The sequence below is a fragment of the Tachypleus tridentatus genome, chromosome 7 (genome assembly GCF_004210375.1).
Source record: "Tachypleus tridentatus isolate NWPU-2018 chromosome 7, ASM421037v1, whole genome shotgun sequence".
Lineage (NCBI taxonomy): Eukaryota > Metazoa > Arthropoda > Merostomata > Xiphosura > Limulidae > Tachypleus > Tachypleus tridentatus.
Genome location: NC_134831.1, coordinates 106,487,433 through 106,511,783, shown reverse-complemented (window position 1 = coordinate 106,511,783; position 24,351 = coordinate 106,487,433). Strand labels below are relative to the sequence as shown.

The 24,351-nt window shown below is 36.7% G+C and overlaps 1 protein-coding gene and 1 long non-coding RNA gene across 12 annotated transcripts in view; both read right to left on the bottom strand.

The window, feature by feature from the left end:
* The window catches only part of LOC143256333 (cell adhesion molecule DSCAM-like), a 288,884-nt gene that overhangs the window by 75,595 nt on the left and 188,938 nt on the right, over nt 1-24,351 (bottom strand). The gene's annotated exons all lie outside the window — the stretch shown is intronic.
* Nucleotides 1,200-13,656, bottom strand: LOC143256334 (uncharacterized). Of its 2 annotated transcripts, none has more exons than XR_013031266.1 (4): nt 13,532-13,656; nt 11,829-11,910; nt 6,566-6,709; nt 1,200-2,653 (listed from the first exon to the last, which is right to left on the bottom strand). It is a non-coding gene; the product is annotated as an uncharacterized LOC143256334 (long non-coding RNA). The 2 variants fall into 2 exon arrangements; XR_013031265.1 differs by having other exon boundaries at nt 13,520-13,654.

The window sequence follows — 24,351 nt, the reverse complement described above, 5'->3', positions numbered from 1 at the left end:
AATATGACATTCCAGTTAATACCAAATTTATTCAAAAACCAGGTACAAAACTGAGATCTATACTATGTAAAAACTACACTGACAAACACCACACCAACATTATTTATAAAATACAATGTGATAACGGCTACGACTTCTATATTGGAGAAACAAGTAGAAAAATAGAAACCAGGTTCAAAGAACACAAAAAGTCACCTTCACACGTTTTCGAACACTGCAAATCAAATAAACACAACATAACCATAAAAACACTCAAATACTAAATAAAAAAAAACATAAACAAAAACAAAATTAATGAAGCCTTACTTATACAACAACTTAAGCCCAAAATAAACCAATACAAAGGAACACCTTTATACCTATATTAATAAATATAATCAAACATCTAGGCCGCCCTCTACATTCCTACACTCTCCCTTCAAACATAGGGTCAGCTATCGGTCAGTTACCTTTTTATTTGTGAACCTGAAGATGACCGAAGAAGGTCGAAACGTTGCTCGCTCCTCTATATAAAAAATGTTCTCAATCCATACCAGCCGTTTTTACATATATATTAATTAAAGTTTAGTATTATAGTAACTGTTACTTGAATAAAGTGAATGTCAGTTAAAATTTATTCTCATAAAAGTATTATAATAACTAGTGATTCTTGTTAGAAACACTCAATTGTTATGAAACTTTAATCATTTCCTTCTTGAAGTAACTTTATAGAGTCGCAAAATACATTTGTGTATTGTAGTGAAGGTTTTTCTACGAGTTCAAACGTATTTCGTTAAATAATCTATTTTATAACGTCACTGTAAGGCCCGCCATAGCCTGGTGGTCACTGTAAGGCCCGCCATGGCCTGGTGGTTAGGTCGCTTGTTTCGTAGTTTGAGTGTCTCGAATCTCCGTTACACCAAACATACTCGCTATATCAGCCATGGGGACGTTGTAAAGTGTGAGTAATTCCACTATTCGTCATTAAAAGAGTAACCCAAGTGTTGGCGATGGTTGGTAACTACTGATTTACCAGTGAGAGTCTAGTAAATCATGGACGGCTAGAGTAAATAGCTCTCATGTAGCTTTGCAGAAACTTAAAAAACAAACTAATAAACAATATCGCTGAAATCGTTAAACACCTGATTGATAATTAAATGAGTGTTAATTATGATTTCATCTTTTAAGTACAGAAAACTTAATTATGTGAAAAACTTAATGTGCGTGAAGCGTCCTTTTTATGACAATTTAGTTATCCTATGAACTAGTGTTTAAGCGTCCCTTTTAGGATGATTTAATTAATTATTTAGTGATTAAATATTGACATGATTATAAATGTGTTGTACGAGTCATGGCAGCCTAAAAATACATTCTCTACTTTATGGTACTATTACGTAATTATGCATCATATCTTCCTGTCGGTATCAAACTATAATTTCACCATTTCATAAATTTGTTGCATCCTCTGGTGATACTCTGTTGAACTATGACGTCACGGCCTAGCAACACGCCCCTATGACTCGCCCTCTGGTGACCTTTTTTGAAACTATAACTTCATCATCTTTGATGACGTCACATCCTTTCCCATACCCTGAGGCAGTCAATTAGTGTGAGGCGGTATCCTTTTGTCACAATCGTTCCAGGTTTATTACTCATGTCCTTAGAAAGGAAATATTATTAAATTATAATGTAATGGAAATCATTACTATTTTGTGTGATAGAAATAACATACGACTGATAAAGATTCTGATTAACGGAAGGAGGAATGGACATTTCAACAGAAAATTATTTTAACTGTTGAAAAATAGAACAAAGATTTAAAAATCAGTAACTTGATATTGAATGTTGTTGTTTATAACAACTTTAATTTGTATGCAAAAGCAATATTTCACCCTCTTTGTATCCGTGATGAAGTTTCTCAACCACCAAAACTAGTTTGTCAAATTGAACCGGTATCTAAGTATCAGTTCCTGAAACTTATCCGAAGCCCAAAATTTGTATTTTTCAAACTGTAAATTTGAGAAACAGTTTCTTATATTTTATTGTGAAACCTTTCTCTCTGGATCCAGTGTTTACAGTGTCAGATATAGACTTATATTCTGTCAGATATATTCTGGTTGGACGCTTACTTGTATAATAAATGCTGGCCCTGTATGTTAAACTTCTTGCAACAACTGGCTCGTAATGATTAAGAAAGTTAATTCACATAAAATAAATAAATAAATTGATTCTAGTAAAAACTATAAAACATGTTTCCGAGAGTTAACAACTTGAACAAAATCCAGAAATTCCCGGTTCATACCACAAGAGTCTTTGTTCAACTAACTGATACATGTGATATCCCGACCATTATAGTGTCTGTTTTAAACAAGTCGATTTACTGAGTGCTGTTATTAAAGGAAAGGCTTCATCAGCACTGAGATAGCGTGGTTGACATATTTCTATATATATTCTTCTCAGCCACCATGAACATAACCCACATTTATGTAATGTTACTTTATAAATCTGGAACGATATAGTAACAAGGAGAGAAATAGGAGAGTTTTCAGCTTATATTTATACGCAACTAAGTCTTTATATTTTAGAAAATGAGTTTCTAGTTGAGACAGCGGATTTCAGCCCTTGGTAAAAGATCACTGTTCATCCTTTTCTTGTTGAATCTCAACCTCGAAACCTGTTAAAAAAACATGACAAATTAAACAAAAGTTCTATAAGTTACTGCACGATTAATATAAAGTATCTAACAACTAAGACTTTATTGCTATTTTAACATGACTAAATCATGAACAAAAACAGAAATATCTCAAAGGTTTCTTACAACGTATAGCAAAAGAGATGTTTATTTTGTGACACAGATAGCACTTAGAACTCGGTCAGAACAATAATACTTTATCATTGAGCAGCTATTAATGGAATAATATAAGCTTTGCATAATAGCACATTTACATGTGCCAAACGTTTTCTAACATGAAACCCGCTGTAGCACCTGGTGGCCAAAAGCTTTTCAGGAGATTTCTGTCAGGTAGAAATAAAACGTTCAGTGAGTTTTAGGTTTATACATTCCAAAAAAAAGAAGTCCGTATTTAATAAAACTTCTAATGTTTCCTTTACTTTACATGTATAGGGGTTCGATTCCGAGGGGCGTAGATCCTGCGGGGGATGGAAGATATACATCCCCCTTCATTTTAGGTGGGGGGTATGTTGCATACAACCATCCCCCCCTACAGTTTGGTCTGTTGAATTGTTTTATTGCATCACAGGTCTACAAACTGTGTGTTTGTTCTTGTGATTCTCGTGTTCTTACAAATCGAATTACATAATTAGGCCTAGATGTAGGCTTTTTCAGTAGCCGAAATGTACATCTTTAATATAGGCGTGCTTCTAAGCTTTTCGATCTAAGCAATAGTTCGTAAGTATCAGTCAGTAGGCTTAAGTATACATGCAATTATCGTGGCAACAAGATTACTCTGTGACTGTATGTGTACAGCTTTCAGTTTCACGTAATCAGAGATTACCAATTTGCAAATTGAACAGTCCACATAAGTGGTTGCAAAAACCATCCCCCCATCGGGTGTAAAAAATCCACGCCCCTGTCGATTCCCCTCGGTGGACACAGCAGATAGTCTGATGTGGCTTTGCTATAAGAAAACATACACTTTATATATAAATCTAACACATGGCTAGTGTCTTTTACTTTCTAAGTATACAAATGTAACACACAGTGCCTTTTAATTTGTAAATATAATAATGTGTCACGTAGTATTCTCTGTTTTACTTTATAAATATAACAAAGGACGCATTGCGAGGAGTGGTATCATAGTGTTACTCACGTCGTTAGGAGAGAATTACATCATAGTTCCACGAACCGATACCAGAGTGCGTGTTTCTAGCCGAGGAATAGGATGAAGAGATAGGAAAAGGATGACATTAAGCACAATTACACGAGTGCAGAAGATACACTACGAATTAATAAAATAAAAGTACCATTTTTTTATCATCAATGGAACCCAAAGTTAATGTAGTTTTGTGTTATAGCTTAATTTACATCCTAACGCACAACAACTGATAAAATGTGTCAACAGACAACCGACCGTTTTAGTTTAATAGTTGGTGCAGAATCAAAGTACAGCAATGGCACTCTGTGTCCACCAAGGGCGCTATTGTTTATGTTTCTACCTACAATATTTACTGTGTGTGTATTTTCTTATAGCAAAGCCACATCGGGCTATCTACTGAGCTCACCGAGGGGAATCGAACCCCTGTCTTAGCGTTGTAAATATGTAGACATACCACTGTACTAGCGGGGGATCAATATTTTCTGTATACATACGTAAGCCAACACAGGAAATTTCTGTTCTGTTATCAAAAATGTAACTTATTTTGTCCATTAGTTGGGTGCTTCTTAATAAAAAAATGTATTTTGATTTTAACTTTCTAAAACATTAATGTAATACATAGTTAAGTTTTTTACTTAATAAATAAGATAATGTGACATGGCTGTAGTGGTATTTACTTTCTAAATAAAACAAGGTAACACATTGTTAAGGATTTTTTACTTTCTAAATACGAAAATGTATGAGAGGTTGGTTGGCTGTTTGTTTGGTGCAAAGCAACTAGGAAATTTGCCTCGAACGACTAAAAAAAGCCAGAAATAAAAAACTGTAAAATATAAAAAGGGAAACATGTTGCAAGCTATACAATACCCAAACATTAGGTCCTAAACTAATTAGAATTAAAAATATCAATAACCCAAAAAAACCTGTGACAAACAACGTAGACAATGTCCAACATGAGGGTTAAACCCAGGAAAAATACACGCATAAAACTATATAGTTGTTCACATTGATAACGACGGCAATATAGAGAAACGGAGTTACTCATTAACTTAAGTTAATATCAAAAGTGACTCTTGTAGTATATTCGGACAGTACAAGAAGTCTTGAAAAGATGATAAAATATTGTCAGTATATTGATTGATACGTCTATTAATAAACAAATGGTTGATTGATACATCTCTTAATAAACAAATGGTTGATTGATACATCTCTTAATAAACAAATGGTTGATTGATACGTCTCTTAATAAACAAATGGTTGATTGATACATCTCTTAATAAACAAATGGTTGATTGATACGTCTCTTAATAAACAAATGGTTGATTGATACGTCTCTTAATAAACAAATGGTTGATTGATACGTCTCTTAATAAACAAATGGTTGATTGATACATCTCTCGTCGCAGAATTAAAAACGTTTTGTTACCTGTGAGACAATGACCTCCATTTATGAGGCTGCATTTAAAACTTGAACTACTGTTTTACAGTTTCAGTTTAATGATCCTTGTCACTCTAATGCAAATTTTAATTTTGGACAAATTACGAACGGTAAGTAGCATGCCTGCTTATTTACGCGCTCTAAAATACATCAGTTGCAAATTTAGGGTTTGCTTTGGGGAAATCTTCATAAAAATGTTTTCTCGAAATAGTTGGGTTCCTCAAAGGTTTGGTTTAAAAGTCTTACCTTTGTGCATACCTCATGGTTGAGACGATTCGTTTTGTGATGCTTAGAAACTGACCAGTCCAAAATTTAGGAGAAAGGATTTTCGGGAAATCCACTAATTTCCTAAGGAGTGTGTGGATTTTATAGTTGTGGAAACCTCGGGACTGAGATTATTATTTTGGTGTTTGTTGAGGCCAGTGGTTTAGGAAGAGCTCCGTAACGTATACACACAATCTTAATTTATGGGTTCTAACCACCAGTTTCATGGAAATCAAAACAATATTGGTATATCTGATGGTTTTATCTAATGTCATTAGTTTAAGTATTTCAGGGTAAAGAGAGTAATAACTGTTTGTTTGTTTCAAATTTCGCTCAAACCTACACGAGGACTATCTACGCTAGCCGTCCCTACTTTAGCAGTGTAAGACTTAAAGGGAAGGCAGCTAGTCATTACCACTCACCGTCAACTTTTGCGCTACTCTAACTAACAAGTAGTGGAATTGACCGTCATATTATTGTGCTAACACGGTTGAAAAGACGAGCATGTTTGGTGAGACGGAGATTCGAACCCGTAAACCATCTAGTGCCTAACATCCTGGCAATGCCGGGCCGGAGTAATGAATTTCATTGTGGTCGTGTTGACCACAGTTGCAATCAAAAGAACTCGAGAACCATGTGGTTTGTCAGTAATGAACAGAGTGATTTGAAAACAGAGATTAAAATAGACAACAATAATGGTTACATTTTCTAGCAAGATCAGTTGATTTAGTAAATTATTTTAGTAACTGATTTGTACACTCGTTTTGTAGGTGAAACGTATTCATAATGACCTCTGAGCTGTTGAACAGCTATAATTTATTCAGAAAGTTTGGACAGCATTTGTTTAAAATTTGTTCAACTAGGTCTTTATTTACTATTACATACATTTAATTGCCTTTAAAATAAGATAAAAAAAAATCCGTTTTATATGAATGTTTACTGTTTTGTTACTGAACTGGTCCGATAATTATAATTTCAACTTGTGATACACTGTACATTGACACTTAAAAAATCTTTCATATGTTTAAAATTAGTGTTTTTAAGTTACCTTTGACAGTTATTTCCTGCCATCTTGCTTTGTTCGTTTCAAGACATCTAACCCATGGACGTGAAACCACCAAATGACCCCATGACCCTGTCAAGAACGGTATGATAGGAGTGAGTCGCTCTTCCTCGTTAGAAGTGGTGTCGTCTGTCGGTAAAGAGTCTGAACTAACTAATTTGATTTAATATATTCTTGATATATATATATATATGTTAAATATTTGACGACAATTCCAGAGGTGAATAATATTAGATACTTTCAACTTTATACTAAATACTTTTAATCTGAGATTTAACTGTACACAGTTGGACTAACAAATGTGTGTCTTAATGATTATGAATTACAAATAATCGTAAATAATATTAAAGGTAAATCAGTAGCATCGTAACAGGAGGACTACAACATCTTGGTTACTTAGTACTATAAAAATGATACAGGAAATACTGGGTCAGTAGTATTCAAAACTTGTTAATAAACATACACAAAACATTTAAACAGTTACACTGTTAGAGACTGACAAACTATTAAATGTGTCATAACTCGTCTTCACAGCAAAGTCAGCATGATCACAACATAAATATTTTAGTAGTAAATATACTGGTAGTAACTGAGCTTTGTAGAGATGATCTGAAGTGTATTTTTAAAAATGATGTGATGAAATAATGACTGGTACTCACATAGCTTTGTAGAGATGATCTGAAGTGGGTTTTTAAAGGAGGATGTTATGAAATAATGGCTGATACTCAGCTTTGCAGAGATGATCTGAAGTGGGTTTTTAGAGGAGGATGTTATGAAGTAATGGCTGGTACTCAGCTTTGCAGAAATGGTCTGAAGTGGGTTTTTAGAGGAGGATGTTATGAAGTAATGGCTGGTACTCAGCTTTGCAGAAATGGTCTGAAGTGGGTTTTTAGAGGAGGATGTTATGAAGTAATGGCTGGTACTCAGCTTTGCAGAGATGGTCTGAAGTGGGTTTCTAAAGGAGAATGTTATGAAGTAATGGCTGATACTCAGCTTTGCAGAGATGGTCTGAAGTGGGTTTTTAAAGGAGAATGTTATAAAGTAATGGCTGGTACTCAGCTTTGCAGAAATGGTTTGAAGTGGGTTTTTAGAGGAAGATGTTATGAAGTAATGGCTGGTACTCAGCTTTGCAGAAATGGTCTGAAGTGGGTTTTTAGAGGAGGATGTTATGAAGTAATGGCTGGTACTCAGCTTTGCAGAAATGGTCTGAAGTGGGTTTTTAGAGGAGGATGTTATGAAGTAATGGCTGGTACTCAGCTTTGCAGAAATGGTCTGAAGTGGGTTTTTAGAGGAGGATGTTATGAAGTAATGGCTGGTACTCAGCTTTGCAGAGATGGTCTGAAGTGGGTTTCTAAAGGAGGATATTATTGAGTAAATATTACTATTTATGCAGTTTTGAAACAGTTTCATACTTAACACTTTGAGTGTAAAGACGTTAGGATGTAGATGGTGAAGTCAACATGGCTACTGTAATGTCTCAATTTGGCTACTGTAATGTCTCTGCACACTTTAATGGCCATGTGGACGATCAGTACTAAAACTAACGTCTGGATCACCTGGCTAATGTATGATGGATCAGCTGTTTTCAAATAGGATACTGATTTACTATTTAAAAAGGTACACAAATTACACACAGTATAAACTTCTGAAACAGGTATTTGTTAGGTAATAGATTTATTTTTGAACAATGTTTCATCTGCAACAGTAACAAAATTTAAGGTATAAGCATATTTAGATTACAAATACATCCAATCAATAAAGGGTCAGCAATGAAGGTTATTTGAAATGTCAGATCATAATCTGGTTAAAATAACAAGAACCAATGTTAGATCATAATCTGATTAAAATAACAAGAACCAATATTCCTACTTGTTGGAATATTTCTTGTGAATCAGGAAGTCCTTTATCAGTGTACTGATAACCAGAGTCACCAATACAATTACACTTCACTCAATTACTTCAGAACAATTAAAATTAGAAGAGAACCCATAAATAGAGCAGTCCTATTGTTTCAGATAAAAATCTAATTAAACCTTTTAACTGATGCCTAGGCATTTAAAAGTCAGTGCTTTGTATCCCAAATTATCTTTTATACACAAAAATAGTTTGAAACTAAGTTGAATTCTAAACCAACACAAAAAATAACATTTTCTTAACCTGGTTTTTAAATAAAATTGTTAAAGCATCATATTTTTCTCCATTGATAGAAGATTTAAGACAAACTTTATAACCCAAATCAAGTTAATTTGTCGTGTTTATTATTTTAACGTTTTCATAACTGTGAAAGTATTAGAAGAATACCTGTTATTTTACCTCAAGCCAACTCTGGGGTGTTCTTACATGATTCATTCTGGTAACAGAGTTGTGAGAACAACCACATATTTTCATTCACATTTATTTCTGGGTTCCTTAACTATAGGATTAATTACTGTGAATCTGGGTGAATATTCTACGTCTTTACTCACATTTGTTTGTTTGTTTGTTTTAATTTCGCGCAAAGCTACTCGAGGGCTATCTGCGCTAGCCGTCCCTAATTTAGCAGTGTAAGACAAGAGGGAAAGCAGCTAGTCATCACCACCCACCGCCAACTCTTGGGCTACTCTTTTACCAACGAATAGTGGGATTGACCGTCACATTATAACGCCCCCACGGCTGAGAGGACGAGCATGTTTGGTGCGACCGGGATTCGAACCCACGACCCTCGGATTACGAGTCGAACGCCTTAACACACTTGACCATATCCTACTCACATTTATTTCGAGTTTTATTCACCAATAATTTTGGTCATTGTGAAACTCACCAATATTTAATGAGCTTTCCTTCCTAGTAGATTCTTTCACATCTGAAGTCTCGAGCCTCCCGCTAGTACAGCGGTAAGTCTACGGATTTACAACGCTAAAATCGGGGGTTCGATTCCATTCGGTGGACTCAGCAGATAGCCCGATGTGGCTTTGCTATAAGAAAACACACACTGAAGTCTCGAATAGATGGATCTGGATTTTTTGCAGTAAATATCCACACACGTCCATACTTGATGCCACAATAAAATCAATAAACCCTGAAAGATTATACAGATATACCACTGATTAATACAAGAAACTACAGACACATCTAACCCTTTTTGTACAAAAAGTTAGACAAGATATAAGAGCTGCCCTTTTTATACAATAGCCAATCTATACAAACATTTATTTATGTACTTAAAAAAAATTAGAAAAATGAGCTAACCAGAAATGTAGTGACATGCAGAATACATGTCAGGGCAAGGCTTAAACGTAATGAGTACGTTTCAAGTATCGGAAGGATACATGTCAGGGCAAGGCTTAGTACGTTTCAAGTATCGGAAGGATACATGTAATTAAAAGTAATTAGTACGTTTCAAGTATCGGAAGGATACATGTCAGGGCAAGAATTAAAAGTAATTAGTACGTTTCAAGTATCGGAAGGCAAGATTTGTTTGTGTGGGGAAGATCTGGAGGACACTATATGGATTATGGATTGTATCTGGTAAAAATAGGGTAAGCACTCTATAACAAGCAAACAGATTTGCTTTTATTTTCATTCAACTGGTCTTATAAAACACTTTTAAAATATAAAATTAAATAGTTGATTATTCGGTATTACCATGTAATAGCATATCTCAATCATTCGATGCCATTTATTTTAAAGCTGAGTGTTTTCAGTCATAACTTGTTTTCCGGTAGGACAGAGGTAAAATTCAATTTACAGTGCTAAGATATGGGGTTTTATTCCATGATAAGGACACAGTAGTTAGTGTGATGTGGATTTACTCTAAAGTAAACCCTAGTATGGAGTCGGGCGTGTCTTTTAGTATTTGAGGGCATTTTTTATGAATAAAAAACAACATTTTTAGGATATAATAAAAACAGGATTTTTAGAAAACAGGATTTGAACCCCACAGTCCCCATGCACACATCAATGAGTGAATTGTTTAATCGAACTTAAGCAAGGACTTATTGGTTTTGTGTGAGTATGCTACGTTAGCTTTATGTTTATTAAAAAGCACTGAATTTATTTAGTTAAACCAAGCTAAAGCAAGTTATTTATATTATGACCTTACCGCTTCTTACAGCCCTGAATGTAGACAGGATTGCAGAAATACATTTCACTTTTAAAAACCGCAAAGAGTACGTTTTGTCAACTTTCACTGACGTCACGACTATCGTCTTGAGGCTCACCCACATAGCCTGGAAGTGTATCATGTTTTATATATATATATAGATGTGCGAAAGATTTCCCAGGTAGGACGAGGAAACAGAGCGGAAGAGAAGGTTTGTAAAGCAATTAATATACTCAGACAAAAAATGGGTTCGATTAAATAAGTGTTTCCGAAGTAAAAAGTTTTAAGTGTGTGTTGGTGTGTTTTTTTCTGAGAGCAAAGCCACATCGGGGTATCTGCTCAGCCCACCAAGGGGAATCGAGCCCCTGATTTTAGCGTTGTAAATCCGGAGACATACCGCTGTACTAGTGGGGGGCGTAAAAAGTTAAGAGTTGTACATATAGTCGCATACCTACTGAAGCAGGCCCGGCATGGCCACTTGGTTAAGGCACTCGACTCGTAATCTAAGGGTTGCAGGTTCGAATCCCCGTCACACCAAACATGCTCGCCTTTTCAGCCGTGGAGGAGTTATAATGTGATGATTAATTCCACTATTCGTTTGTAAAAGAGTATCCCAAGAGTTGGTGGTGGGTGGTAATGGCTTGTTGCCTTCTCTTAGCTTTTCATTTCTAAATTATGGACGGCTAGCGCACATAACTCTCGTATAGCTTTGAACGAAATTGAAAATAAACAAACCTTAACATTTATGCACAAGTTGGTTGTTTTCTTGCACATTTTGAATTATTTGGAATAAAAGTTGGTTTTATGTGATACAAGTTCTGGATTACTTTTATAGCTTAAATTACTTACTTATAACTAACAAGTTTCATGTTACGTAGTGGCTTACATACACAGCTTGGACTAGTTAGAGTTATGCTACATACAAATATGTGGTTTAAGTTTCTTAAACCACTTAGAATAAGTTAGTTTCGTGTTACATAGACATTAATTACTTATTCTAAATACTTCAACTTGTGTAAATAAGTCAGATTTATGTTACGTTAGAATTCTTGCCTAACTTAGATAGCTTGAATTACTTAGAATAAGTTAGTTTCAAACTATGTACACATTTATCGCTTACAATTTGAATAAGTTAAGAGTAAGTTTGTTTCATTTTAAGTGTATTACCTATTTGGGATTCTGCTACGGTTGTAGTATTCCTATCACATAATGGTGAGAAGGGCAATCCCATATCCTGTTCTCTGTCTCCCTGTCATAAATAAGGACGTAAACAAATAAAAACATAAAATAAACGTTATTATATTTTCCTTTGATATTTTTTTATTGTTTACTTCTTGTTTGACGTATTCAACGATTAAACTACATCAATTTTTACTTTTATATTCTTTTGTCAAAAGAAATTTTAATAGCTATATACATTTGAATATTTCCTTCCAAACCATTTTATTTTCGGATTTTAGTTTTAGGTTTTCTTGAGTTCTACAAACTCGGCTTACAATCATATCGATATTACGTTGAGGCGTAGGCCAGGCTTAGAATCATACAGACTTAAGGTGTTTAATATATATACGAGTATCATGTTATATATGTACGTATGTATGTATGTAGAATAAACTAGGCTTGAGTCACGTAGATATTAATTTTAAATGGATACCAGCCTGGAATCATGTATATCGCAATGAAGAGGTAAGCCAGACTTAAAAATATGTAAATATTACGATGAGGCCTATGCCAAGCTAAATCATAGATATTATTCTGAAGTGTAGATCAGGCTTAGAATCATTCAGATATTATATTGAGGTACAGGGTAGATCTGGAATCATAGAAATATTAAGGAATAGATTTTAGTTAATCACTTCTTAAATATATCTCTAACCAACAGAATACAATAAGTGTTTTTGCACAGCTCGTAATTTCGAAAATTACTAACTTGTCGAAATAACTCTTCGACAAGAACTTCTGTCCAAGAATGGTGCAATTCCCAAGCTTTACATGGATGGCTAATATCACAACAGTAAAGAATTAGCGAAATGGCTTGTCAATACTGTAATGAAAAAAGGCTGTACTGTGATAATTGTGTCTTAAATAATCAGGAAAAACTGTACAAAAACTATTCTGTGTTATTATCCTGCGACTAGTGAGCTAAAATATTATTTTATCGCTCAATGATGTGGAACTTTATTTTCACTATTATTATAGTTAATTCTTAATCATGATGACTGACTACAATTATGAGCTAGTTTATAAAATTTAAAAGAGTAATTTTTTTTTCATGTTAAATACTTGTTCAAGCACTAGGATTTAAAAGCACTCAATTTGATTTATACAACTAATTTTCATAATAGTTGATAAATTAGAAGGATTAATATAAATTATTGTTAACAAGTCACTGAATCTAACAATATTAAACATTTACATAATAATGAATTAGCTAAGATTACAAAAACCACACTTTATGATTACAGATAAGATTATAAAAATCATTGTACATAAATATCAGAAAATTACTAGAAAATCGTTTTTAACGATAGTTAATAAGCGAAGCAAAACTATAAATATCAGGCCCGGCATGGCCAAGCGTGTTAAGGCGTGCGATTCGTAATCTGAGGGTCGCGGATTCGCATCCACGTCGCGCCAAACATGCTCACCCTTTCAGCCGTGGGGGCGTTATAATGTGACGGTCAATCCCACTATTCGTCAGTAAAAGAGTAGCCCAAGAGTTGGTGGTGGGTGGTGATGTCTAGCTGCCTTCCCTCTAGTCTTACACTGCTAAATTAGGGACGGCTAGCGCAGATAGCCCTCGAGTAGCTTTGTGCGAAATTCAAAAAACAAACAAACAATACAAATATCATTCTCACAAGATTCTTTACCATCATTACTGTGTGGGAGGCAATTTCTAATACTGAATACACGCAAGGTAATGCATTTAATTAAAACCAGCACGTTTTAACGCCTAAGTTGTAGCTATACATGCCATGGCCTTACTGCTTCCTACAGCCCTGAATGTAGACAGGATTGCAGAAATAATTACATTTCACTTTTAAAAACCGTAAAGAGTACGTTCTGTCAAGTTTCACTGACGTCACGACTATCGCCTTGAAGCTCACCCACATAGCCTGGAAGTGTATGGTATTTTATATATATAGGTGTGCCAGAGATTTCCGGGGTAGGACGAGGAAATAGGGCGGAAAAGAAGGTATGTAAAGCAATTAATATACTTGTTTGTTTGTTTGTTTTTGGAATTTCGCACAAAGCTACTCGAGGGCTATCTGTGCTAGCCGTCCCTAATTTAGCAGTGTAAGACTAGAGGGAAGGCAGCTAGTCATCACCACCCACCGCCAACTCTTGGGCTACTCTTTTACCAACGAAAAGTGGGATTGACCGTCACATTATAACGCCCCACGGCTGGGAGGGGCGAGCATGTTTGGCGCGACTCGGCGCGAACCCGCGACCTCAGATTACGAAGCGCACGCCTTAACGCGCTAGGCCATGCCGGGCCCTAATTAATATACTCAGACAAAAAAATGGGTACGATTACATAAGTGTTTCCAAAGTAAAAAGTTAAGTGTGTGTTGGTGTGTTTTTTCTGAGAGCAAAGCCACATCGGGGTATCTGCTCAGCCAACCGAGGGAAATCGAACCCTGATTTTAGTGTTGTAAATCCGGAGACATACCGCTGTACTAGTGGGGGGGGGTGCGTAAAAAGTTAAGAGTTGTACATATAGTCGCATACCTACTGAAGCAGGCCCGGCATGGCCACTTGGTTAAGGCACTCGACTCGTAATCTAAGGGTTGCAGAAGTTATAATGTGACGGTCAATCCCACTATTCGTTGGAAAAGAGTAGCCCAAGAGTTGGCGGTGGGTGGTGATGACTAGCTGCCTTCCCTCTAGTCTTACACTTCTAAATTAGGGACGGCTAGCGTAGATAACTCTCGTGTAGCTTTACGCGAAATTCAAAAACAGAAAAGTGGTTTCTCTGAATAAAGAGTAATTGAGCCTCATACATTTGTTTCACTATAATTATAGTTACAATCCTCGTTTGTTTAACGTAACAGAATAATACAACTGTCCTTTAGTTGAAACAAGTTAAATTGTATATCTCTTGCTTTTCAGCAATTCTTAATTATCTTATACCATTTGGGCCACTATTTGCTCACCCACACGCAATAGCGTGGATTGCCAGGGTGAACGTACACCACTGGTTATATGTCTTTCAGAGAAGTATTAAAACACAGACAAAAATTATTCCTTCTCTTAAATACAAAATATATATCTTCAATACTTGTATAAATTTCTTAAGAGAACAATGAGGTATCTAAAAAATAATTAACAGTTATGTTCCAAAATAGAGTCAAAATAAAACACTAATGTTAGATTTAAATTCATAGATATGTAAAACCTAGATAATAAGGTAATCACAGAAACCATTATAGTCATGGATGTTATCATAACGAAACCATCTGTTAGAATGTATGATTAAGTAAGTAACGTTAAGAGGTAAGTTGAAAGATATATAAATAAGTAAAAATATAATTCGTTTTGTTAAAATACATATATATTAACAAGAAATGCAGTTATATGCACTAGATAATAATGTTTAACGTTCGCGACATAGTTTTCTCAGTGCTATCAATACACTTCATGCACAAAATTCATTTCGTTTTGTTAAGCCTTTCTTTTCATATTATAACGGCCGTTAATATAAAAAAAAAAAAACAAATGTGTTAAACTGTGAAAATCCTAATATTATTTTCTTTAGTGTTTGTGTGTATATATATATGTTTATTTTTCCCTTGCTTATTTAGTTTTTATTTTTCCTTCTTTATAAATTTAAACTGTATTATGAAATTGTCCAAACTTTACATGGCCCAGTAGACTTTTCATTGTTTTAAGCTGTTGAAAGTGAAATGACAAGCCCGTGGCAAGCACCAGCTCGACACATAAAGCTCGAAACTCCCTGGTGATAAAATTTGCAATTAGAATTAATATTAGTGTAAGAATACGTCAACATACATAAATAAATGAAAAATCTTTTTTTTCTTGCTAGGAAAACCATTTAAATTAGTGAAATACATAAAATGAAGTGATAGAGCATATCGTATCTAAATGTAATCAGATAGGTACTTTTTAAAATGACATTTTGACTTATAAATTAAAAAAGAAAATCTCAGTTACACGATTTCAAAACAAAAACTCAAAATAGATTAATAAAGAAAAAAATTGAACTTTAGCATAGTCCAGGTAAGGTGACTGTGCACGGAAACAAGGTTTTTTTATATTAGTCTAGGTAAGGTGACTGTGCACGGAAACAAGTTTTCTTTATATTAGTCTAGGTAAGGTGACTGTGCACGGAAACAAGTTTTCATATTAGTCTATGTTGACTGTGCACGGAAACAAGTTTTCTTTATATTAGTCTAGGTAAGGTGACTGTGCACGGAAACAAGTTTTCTTTATATTAGTCTAGGTAAGGTGACTGTGCACGGAAACAAGTTTTCTTTATATTAGTCTAGGTAAGGTGACTGTGCACGGAAACAAGTTTTCTTTATATTAGTCTAGGTAAGGTGACTGTGCACGGAAACAAGTTTTCTTTATATTAGTCTAGGTAAGGTGACTGTGCACGGAAAAGTTCTCTTTATAGTCTAGGTAAGGTGACTGTGCATAAACAAGTTAGTCTAGGTAAGGTGACTGTGCACGGAAACAAGTCTTCTTTATGTTAGTCTAGGTAAGGTGACTGTGCACCGAAACAAGTCTTCTTTATGTTAGTCTAGGTAAGGTGACTGTGCACGGAAACAAGTTTTCTTTATGTTAGTCTAGGTAAGGTGACTGTGCACCGAAACAAGTCTTCTTTATGTTAGTCTAGGTAAGGTGACTGTGCACCAAGAAACAAGTCTTCTTTATGTTAGTCTAGGTAAGGTGACTGTGCACCGAAACAAGTCTTCTTTATGTTAGTCTAGGTAAGGTGACTGTGCACCGAAACAAGTCTTCTTTATGTTAGTCTAGGTAAGGTGACTGTGCACCGAAACAAGTCTTCTATGTTAGTCTAGGTAAGGTGACTGTGCACCGAAACAAGTCTTCTTTATGTTAGTCTAGGTAAGGTGACTGTGCACCGAAACAAGTCTTCTTTATGTTAGTCTAGGTAAGGTGACTGTGCACCGAAACAAGTCTTCTTTATGTTAGTCTAGGTAAGGTGACTGTGCACCGAAACAAGTCTTCTTTATGTTAGTCTAGGTAAGGTGACTGTGCACCGAAACAAGTCTTCTTTATGTTAGTCTAGGTAAGGTGACTGTGCACCGAAACAAGTCTTCTTTATGTTAGTCTAGGTAAGGTGACTGTGCACCGAAACAAGTCTTCTTTATGTTAGTCTAGGTAAGGTGACTGTGCACCGAAACAAGTCTTCTTTATGTTAGTCTAGGTAAGGTGACTGTGCACTGAAACAAGTCTTCTTTATGTTACTCTAGGTAAGGTGACTGTGCACCGAAACAAGTCTTCTTTATGTTTTAGTTAGATCTAGGTAAGGTGACTGTGCACTGAAACAAGTCTTCTTTATGTTACTCTAGGTAAGGTGACTGTGCACCGAAACAAGTCTTCTTTATGTTAGTCTAGGTAAGGTGACTGTGCACCGAAACAAGTCTTCTTTATGTTAGTCTAGGTAAGGTGACTGTGCACCGAAACAAGTCTTCTTTATGTTAGTCTAGGTAAGGTGACTGTGCACCGAAACAAGTCTTCTTTATGTTAGTCTAGGTAAGGTGACTGTGCACCGAAACAAGTCTTCTTTATGTTAGTCTAGGTAAGGTGACTGTGCACCGAAACAAGTCTTCTTTATGTTAGTCTAGGTAAGGTGACTGTGCACCGAAACAAGTCTTCTTTATGTTAGTCTAGGTAAGGTGACTGTGCACTGAAACAAGTCTTCTTTATGTTAGTCTAGGTAAGGTGACTGTGCACCGAAACAAGTCTTCTTTATGTTAGTCTAGGTAAGGTGACTGTGCACCGAAACAAGTCTTCTTTATGTTAGTCTAGGTAAGGTGACTGTGCACCGAAACAAGTCTTCTTTATGTTAGTCTAGGTAAGGTGACTGTGCACTGAAACAAGTCTTCTTTATGTTAGTCTAGGTAAGGTGACTGTGCACCGAAACAAGTCTTCTTTATGTTAGTCTAGGTAAGGTGACTGTGCACCGAAAACAAGTCTTCTTTATGTTAGTCTAGGTAAGGTGACTGTGCACCGAAACAAGTCTTCTTTATGTTAGTCTAGGTAAGGTGACTGTGCACCGAAACAAGTCTTCTTTATGTTAGTCTAGGTAAGGTGACTGTGCACCGAAACAAGTCTTCTTTATGTTAGTCTAGGTAAGGTGACTGTGCACCGAAACAAGTCTTCTTTATGTTAGTCTAGGTAAGGTGACTGTGCACCGAAACAAGTCTTCTTTATGTTAGTCTAGGTAAGGTGACTGTGCACCTTGAAACAAGTCTTCTTTATGTTAGTCTAGGTAAGGTGACTGTGCACCGAAACAAGTCTTCTTTATGTTAGTCTAGGTAAGGTGACTGTGCACCGAAACAAGTCTTCTTTATGTTAGTCTAGGTAAGGTGACTGTGCACCGAAACAAGTCTTTTTATGTTAGTCTAGGTAAGGTGATGTGCACCGAAACAAGTCTTCTTTATGTTAGTCTAGGTAAGGTGACTGTGCACCGAAACAAGTCTTCTTTATGTTAGTCTAGGTAAGGTGACTGTGCACCGAAACAAGTCTTCTTTATGTTAGTCTAGGTAAGGTGACTGTGCACCGAAACAAGTCTTCTTTATGTTAGTCTAGGTAAGGTGACTGTGCACCGAAACAAGTCTTCTTTATGTTAGTCTAGGTAAGGTGACTGTGCACCGAAACAAGTCTTCTTTATGTTAGTCTAGGTAAGGTGACTGTGCACCGAAACAAGTCTTCTTTATGTTAGTCTAGGTAAGGTGACTGTGCACCGAAACAAGTCTTCTTGAACAAGTCTTCTTTATGTTAGTCTAGGTAAGGTGACTGTGCACCGAAACAAGTCTTTTTATGTTAGTCTAGGTAAGGTGACTGTGCACCGAAACAAGTCTTCTTTATGTTAGTCTAGGTAAGGTGACTGTGCACCGAAACAAGTCTTCTTTATGTTAGTTTCTAGGTAAGGTGACTGTGCACCAGAAACAAGTCTTCTTTATGTTAGTCTAGGTAAGGTGACTGTGCACCTGAAACAAGTCTTCTTTATGTTAGTCTAGGTAAGGTGACTGTGCACCGAAACAAGTCTTCTTTATGTTAGTCTAGGTAAGGTGACTGTGCACCGAAACAAGTCTTCTTTATGTTAGTCTAGGTAAGGTGACTGTGCACCGAAACAAGTCTTCTTTATGTTAGTCTAGGTAAGGTGACTGTGCACCGAAACAAGTCTTCTTTATGTTAGTCTAGGTAAGGTGACTGTGCACCGAAACAAGTCTTCTTTATGTTAGTCTAGGTAAGGTGACTGTGCACCGAAACAAGTCTTCTTTATGTTAGTCTAGGTAAGGTGACTGTGCACCGAAACAAGTCTTCTTTATGTTAGTCTAGGTAAGGTGACTGCACCGAAACAAGTCTTCTTTATGTTAGTCTAGGTAAGGTGACTGTGCACCGAAACAAGTCTTCTTTATGTTAGTCTAGGTAAGGTGACTGTGCACCGAAACAAGTCTTCTTTATGTTACTCTAGGTAAGGTGACTGTGCACCGAAACAAGTCTTCTTTATGTTAGTCTAGGTAAGGTGACTGTGCACCGAAACAAGTCTTCTTTATGTTAGTCTAGGTAAGGTGACTGTGCACCGAAAACAAGTCTTCTTTATGTTAGTCTAGGTAAGGTGACTGTGCACCGAAACAAGTCTTCTTTATGTTAGTCTAGGTAAGGTGACTGTGCACCAAACAAGTCTTCTTTATGTTAGTCTAGGTAAGGGTGACTGTGCACCGAAACAAGTCTTCTTTATGTTAGTCTAGGTAAGGTGACTATGCACCGAAACAAGTCTTTTATGTTAGTCTAGGTAAGGTGACTGTGCACCGAAACAAGTCTTCTTTATGTTAGTCTAGGTAAGGTGACTGTGCACCGAAACAAGTCTTCTTTATGTTAGTCTAGGTAAGGTGACTGTGCACCGAAACAAGTCTTCTTTATGTTAGTCTAGGTAAGGTGACTGTGCACCGAAACAAGTCTTTATGTTAGTTTAGTGCAGTCACTGTACTCAGAATACAGTTTAGTCTAGGTAAGGTGACTGTGCACCAGAAACAAGTCTTCTTTATGTTAGTTCTAGGTAAGGTGACTGTGCACGAAACAAGTCTCTCTTTATGTTAGTCTAGGTAAGGTGACTGTGCACGGAAACAAGTCTTCTTTATGTTATCTCTAGGTAAGGTGACTGTGCACCGAAACAAGTCTTCTTTATGTTAGTCTAGGTAAGGTGACTGTGCACCGAAACAAGTCTTCATGTTAGTCTAGGTAAGTGTGCAAACTGAAACAAGTCTTCTTTATGTTAGGTCTAGGTGGTGACTGTGCACCGAAACAAGTCTCTTTATGTTAGTCTAGGTGGGTGACTGTGCACCGAAACAAGTCTTTTTATGTTAGTCTAGGTAAGGTGACTGTGCACCGAAACAAGTCTTCTTTATGTTAGTCTAGGTAAGGTGACTGTGCACCGAAACAAGTCTTCTTTATGTTAGTCTAGGTAAGGTGACTCGTGCACCGAAACAAGTCTTCTTTATGTTAGTCTAGGTAAGGTGACTGCACCTGAAACAAGTCTTCTTTATGTTAGTCTAGGTAAGGTGACTGTGCACTGAAACAAGTCTTCTTTATGTTAGTCTAGGTAAGGTGACTGTGAAACCGAAACAAGTCTTCTTTATGTTAGTCTAGGTAAGGTGACTGTGCACCGAAACAAGTCTTCTTTATGTTAGTCTAGGTAAGGTGACTGTGCACCGAAACAAGTCTTTTATGTTAGTCTAGGTAAGGTGACTGTGCACCGAAACAAGTCTTCTTTATGTTAGTCTAGGTAAGGTGACTGTGCACCAGAAACAAGTCTTCTTTATGTTAGTCTAGGTAAGGTGACTGTGCACCGGAAACAAGTCTTCTTTATGTTAGTCTAGGGTAAGGTGACTGTGCACCGAAACTTAAGTCTGTTTATGGTTACTGTCTAGGTACCTAGGTGACTGTGCACCGAAACAAGTCTTCTTTATGTTAGTCTAGGTAAGGTGACTGTGCACGGAAACAAGTCTTCTTTATGTTAGTCTAGGTAAGGTGACTGTGCACCGAAACAAGTCTTCTTTATGTTAGTCTAGGTAAGGTGACTGTGCACCGAAACAAGTCTTCTTTATGTTAGTCTAGGTAAGGTGACTGTGCACCGAAACAAGTCTTCTTTATGTTAGTCTAGGTAAGGTGACTGTGCACCGAAACAAGTCTTCTTTATGTTAGTCTAGGTAAGGTGACTGTGCACCGAAACAAGTCTTCTTTATGTTAGTCTAGGTAAGGTGACTGTGCACCGAAACAAGTCTTCTTTATGTTAGTCTAGGTAAGGTGACTGTGCACCGAAACAAGTCTTCTTTATGTTAGTCTAGGTGAGGTGACTGTGCACCGAAACAAGTCTTCTTTATGTTAGTCTAGGTAAGGTGACTGTGCACCGAAACAAGTCTTCTTTATGTTAGTCTAGGTAAGGTGACTGTGCACCGAAACAAGTCTTCTTTATGTTAGTCTAGGTAAGGTGACTATGCACTGAAACAAGTCTTCTTTATGTTAGTTTAGGTAAGATTACTGTGAACCGAAACAAGTCTTTCTTTATGTTAGTCTAGGTAAGGTGACTGTGCACCGAAACAAGTCTTCTTTATACATAGTCTAGTAAGGTGACTGTGCACCGAAACAAGTCTTCTTTATGTTAGTCTAGGTAAGGTGACTGTGCACCGAAACAAGTCTTCTTTATGTTAGTCTAGGTAAGGTGACTGTGCACCGAAACAAGTCTTTATGTTAGTCTAGGTAAGGTGACTGTGCACCGAAACAAGTCTTCTTTATGTTAGTCTAGGTAAGGTGACTGTGCACCGAAACAAGTCTTCTTTATGTTAGTCTAGGTAAGGTGACTGTGCACTGAAACAAGTCTCTTTATGTTAGTCTAGGTAAGACTGTGCACCGAAACAAGTCTTCTTTATGTTAGTCTAGGTAAGGTGACTGTGCACCGAAACAAGTCTTTATGTTAGTCTAGGTAAGGTGACTGTGCACCGAAACAAGTCTTTTTATGTTAGTCTAGGTAAGGTGACTGTGCACCGAAACAAGTCTTCTTTATGTTAGTCTAGGTGAGGTGACTGTGCACCGAAACAAGTCTTCTTTATGTTAGTCTAGGTAAGGTGACTGTGCACCGAAACAAGTCTCTCTATGTTATGTAAGGTAGTCTAGGTAAGGTGACTGTGCACCAACTCTTTATGTTAGTCTAGGTAAGGTGACTGTGCACCGAAACAAGTCTTTATGTTAGTCTAGGTAAGGTCAGTGCACCGAAACAAGTCTTCTTTATGTTAGTCTAGGCAGACTGTCCACTGCAAGTCTTTATGTTAGTGGTACCGAAACAAGTCTTCTTTATGTTAGTTTAGGTAGGTAAGGTGACTGTGCACCGAAACAAGTCTTCTTTATGTTAGTCTAGGTAAGGTGACTGTGCACCGAAACAAGTCTTCTTTATGTTAGTCTAGGTAAGGTGACTGTGCACCGAAACAAGTCTTCTTTATGTTAGTCTAGGTAAGGTGACTGTGCACCGAAACAAGTCTTCTTGTTAGTCTAGGTGGAGGTGACTGTGAAAAAAAAGAAGTCAGCCTTATGTAGTTTAGGTAAGGTGACTGTGCACCGAAACAAGTCTTCTTTATGTTAGTCTAGGTAAGGTGACTGTGCACCGAAACAAGTCTTCTTTATGTTAGTCTAGGTAAGGTGACTGTGCACCGAAACAAGTCTTCTTTATGTTAGTTTAGGTAAGGTGACTGTGACTGAAACAAGTCTTTATGAAAGTCTAGGTAAGGTGACTGTGCACCGAAACAAGTCTTTATGTTAGTCTAGGTAAGGTGACTGTGCACCGAAACAAGTCTTCTTTATGTTAGTCTAGGTAAGACAAAACAAGACTGTGCACCGAAACAAGTCTTCTTTATGTTAGTTTAGGTAAGGTGACTGTGCACCGAAACAAGTCTCTTTATGTTAGTCTAGGTAAGGTACATGCACCGAAACAAGTCTTCTTTATGTTAGTCTAGGTAAGGTGACTGTGCACCGAAACAAGTCTTCTTTATGTTAGTCTAGATGCAGGATGTAGGTAAGGTGGTAAGGGACTGTGCACCTGAAACAAGTCTTCTTTATGTTAGTCTAGGTAAGGTAGGAAACACTGTGCTAGGTGAAACAAGTCTCTTTATGTTAGTCTAGGTAAGGTGACTGTGCACGGAAACAAGTCTTCTTTATGTTAGTCTAGGTAAGGTGACTGTGCACAGAAACAAGTCTTCTTTATGTTAGTCTAGGTAAGGTGACTGCAAAAACCGAAACAAGTCTTTATGTTAGTCTAGGTAAGGTGACTATGTACTGGAACAAAAGTCTTTATGTTAGTCTAGGTGGCAGACTGTGCACCGAAACAAGTCTTTATGTTAGTCTAGGTAAGGTGACTGTACACAGAAACAAGTCTTCTTTATGTTAGTCTAGGTAAGGTGACTGTGCACCGAAACAAGTCTTCTTTATGTTAGTCTAGGTAAGGTGACTGTGCACTGAAACAAGTCTTTATGTTAGTTCAGGTAAGGTGACTATGCACCGAAACAAGTCTTCTTTATGTTAGTCTAGGTAAGGTGACTGTACTGCAAGAAACAATTCTTCTTTATGTTAGTCTAGGTAAGGAGACTGTGCAACCGAAACAAGTCTTTTTATGTTAGTCTGATAAGTGACTGTGCACCGAAACAAGTCTTTATGTTAGTCTAGATAAGGTGACTGTGCAACTGAAACAAGTCTTCTTTATGTTACTCTAGGTAAGGTGATTGTGCACTGAAACAAGTCTCTTTATGTTACTCTAGGTAAGGGACTCAAGCACTAAACAAGTCTGTTTATGTTAGTCCAGGTGGTGACTGTGCACGGAAACAAGTTTTCTTTATGTTAGTCTAGGTAAGGTGACTGTGCACCGAAACAAGTCTTCTTTATGTTAGTCTAGGTAAGATTGTGCACGGAAACAAGTTTTCTTTATATTAGTCTAGGTAAGATGACCGTGCACCGAAACAAGTCTTCTTTATGTTAGTCTAGGTAAGGTGACTGTGCACCGAAACAAGTCTTCTTTATGTTAGTCTAGGTAAGGTGACTGTGCACCGAAACAAGTCTCTCTATGTTAGTCTAGGCAGGATTGTGCACTGAAACAAGTCTTCTTTATGTTACTCTAGGTGCAGGACTGTGCACCTAAAACAAGTCTCTTTTATGTTAGTCTAGGTAAGGTGACTGTGCACCGGAAACAAGTTTTTATAAAGTTAGTCTAGGCACAGTCACTGTGCACCTAAACAAGTCTTCTTTATGTTAGTTTAGGTAAGGTGACTGTGCACTGAAACAAGTTTTCTATTATGTTACCAGGTAAGGTGACTGTGCACCGAAACAAAGCTCTTTATGTTAGTCTAGGTAAGGTGGACTGTGCACCGAAACAAGTCTCTTTTATAAGTTAGTCTAGGTAAGGTGACTGTGCACTGAAACAAGTCTTTATGTT